Here is a 2998-nt window from a genome sequence, read left to right as displayed (position 1 = left end):
AGTCCTGGACTAGGGGGTGTCCGGATAGCCGAACTATCATCATTGGCCGGACTCCAAGACTATGAAGATACAAGATTGAAGACTTCGTCCCGTGTCCGGATGGGACTTTCCTTGGCAGGGAAGGAAAGCTTGGCAATGCGGATATGTAGATCTCCTACCATTGTAACTGACTCTGTGCAACCCTAGCCCTCTCCGGTGTCTATATAAACCAGAGGGTTTTAGTCCGTAGGACGAACAACAATCATACCATAGGCTAGTTTCTAGGGTTTAGCCTCCTTGATCTCGTGGTATATCTACTCTTGTACTACCCATATCATCAATATTAATCAAGCAGGAGTAGGGTTTTACCTCCACCGAGAGGGCCCGAACCTGGGTAAAAACATCGTGTCCCTTGTCTCCTATTACCATCCGCCTAGACGCACAGTTCGGGACCACCTACCCGAGATCCGCCGGTTTTGACACCGACATTGGTGCTTTCATTGAGAGTTCCTCTGTGTCGTCGCTCATAGGCCCGGTGGCTCCTTCGATCATCAACAATGACACGGTCCGGGGCGAAATTTTCTCCCCGGACAGATCTTCGTATTCGGTGGCTTCGCACCGCGGGCCAATTCACTTGGCCATCTGGAGCAGATCGAAAGCTATGCCCGTGGCCATCAGCTCAGATTTGGAAGTTTAAACTATACGGCCAACATCCGCGGAGACTTGATCTTCGACGGATTCGAGCCACAGCCGAGCGCGCCGCACTGTCACGATGGGCATGATTTAGCTCTGCCGCCAGACAGTGCCCTGGAGGCCGCACAAGAATCCACTCCGACCCTAAACTCGGAGCCGACTGCGCCGATCGAGCATGGGTGGCTGGACACCGCCTCGGGGGCTGCTACCTCTACGGCGATGGAGCCGAATACCGACCCTGTCCCTTGTGAAGCTCGTGACTCCAAGGTGCCGGACTCTTCTCCGGACCCCGAACCTTCCGCACTCCTGCCAATCGAACCCGATTGGGCGCCGATCATGGAGTTCACCGCTGCAGACATCTTTCAGCACTCGCCCTTAGGTGACATATTGAATTTGCTAAAGTACCTCTTTTTATCAGGAGAGCCTTGGCCGGATTATGGCCAGGATGGTTGGGATGTGGATGACGAAGAAATTCAAAACCCACCCACCACCCACTTCGTAGCCACTGTCGATGACTTAACCAACATGCTAGATTTCGACTCCGAGGACATCGACGGTATGGATGACGATGCCGGAGATGACCAAGAACCAGCGCCCGCAGGCCACTGGAAAGCCACCTCGTCATACGACATATACATGGTGGACATCCCAAAGGATGGGAATGGCGATGGAACAGCAGAGGATGACCCCTCCAAAAAACAGCCTAAACGCCGGCGTCAGCGGCGCCGATCAAAATCCCACCACAGTAAGAATGGGGATTCCGGCACCGGAGATAATAACACCCCGGACAGTGCCGAAGACAACCCCCTCCAGCAAGATTCAGCACAGGAGGATGGAGAAGCCAGCCCTCATGAGAGAGCGGCAGACAAAGAGGTAGAGGACGATAATTACATGCCTCCCTCCGAAGACGAGGCAAGCCTCGACGACGATGAATTTGTCGTGCCTGAGGATCGCGTCGAACAAAAGAGTTTTAAAGGAGGCTTAAGGCCACGGCAAACAACCTAAAGAAAAAGTAGCAACAACTTAGAGCTGACCAAGATTTGCTAGCCGACAGATGGACTGAAGTCCTTGCGGCCGAAGAGCATGAACTCGAACGCCCCTCCAAAATCTACCCCAAACGCAAGCTGCTGCCCCGATTAGAGGAGGAAGCACATGAACCTACATCACCAGCGCACAATACGGCCGACCAGCCACCTCGTGGCCGCGACAGAGAGGCCTCTAGGCCCTCCACTAAAGCCATACCCCGGCGTCGCTTGAAAAGCACAAAGTCATGGGGGAACGCGCCGGACTTGCGGGACATATTGGAGGATAAGGCAAGACAATCAAGATCGATCTATGGATCGCGTGGGAGCCCCACGATACGTGACGACAACTGTCACGCCGGATACAGCAATTCCGGCCGGATACGTGGCTGCGTCGTGATATAGCCCAATACAGAGGCGCCGCACACCCACTATGCTTCACAGATGAAGTAACGGATCATCAAATTCCCGAAGGGTTCAAACCCGTGAACATTGAATCCTACGACGGCACAACAGATCCCGCGGTTTGGATCAAAGACTATCTCCTTCATATCCACCTGGCCCGCGGTGATGATCTTCACGCCATCAAATACCTCCCACTCAAGCTTAAAGGACCAGCTCGGCATTGGCTCAACAGCTTGCTAGCAGAATCAATTGGGTGTTGGGAGGACCTGGAAGCCGCATTCCTTGATAACTTCCAGGGCACGTACGTGCAACCACCAGATGCCGATGACCTAAGCCACATAATTCAGCAGCCAGATGAATCGGCCAGACAATTCTGGACACGGTTCTTAACCAAGAAAAAGCAAATCATCGACTGTCCGGATGCAGAGGCCCTTGCAGCCTACAAACATAACATCCGCGACGAGTGGCTTGCCCGGCACCTAGGACAGGAAAAGCCGAAATCAATGGCAGCCCTCACATCACTCATGACCCGCTTCTGTGCAGGAGAGGACAGCTGGCTAGCCCGCAGTAACAACCTCACCAAACATTCTGGTAGTCCGGATACCAAGGACAGCAATGGCAGGTCGTGTCGAAATAAGCCCTAACACCGCATTAACGGCGATAATACTGAAGATACGGCAGTCAACACCGGATTCAGATGCTCTAAACCCGGTTAGCGGAAAAAGCCATTCAAAAGAACTACTCCGGGCCCGTCCAATTTGGACCGGATACTTGATCGCTCGTGCCAGATACACGGCACCCCCGAAAAGCCAGCTAATCACACCAACAGGGATTATTGGGTGTTCAAGCAGGCAGGCAAGATAATTGCCGAAATAAATGACAAGGGGCTGCACAGTGAT

The sequence above is a fragment of the Triticum dicoccoides genome, chromosome 5B (genome assembly GCF_002162155.2).
Source record: "Triticum dicoccoides isolate Atlit2015 ecotype Zavitan chromosome 5B, WEW_v2.0, whole genome shotgun sequence".
Lineage (NCBI taxonomy): Eukaryota > Viridiplantae > Streptophyta > Magnoliopsida > Poales > Poaceae > Triticum > Triticum dicoccoides.
Note: the sequence above shows the minus strand (reverse complement) of the source record.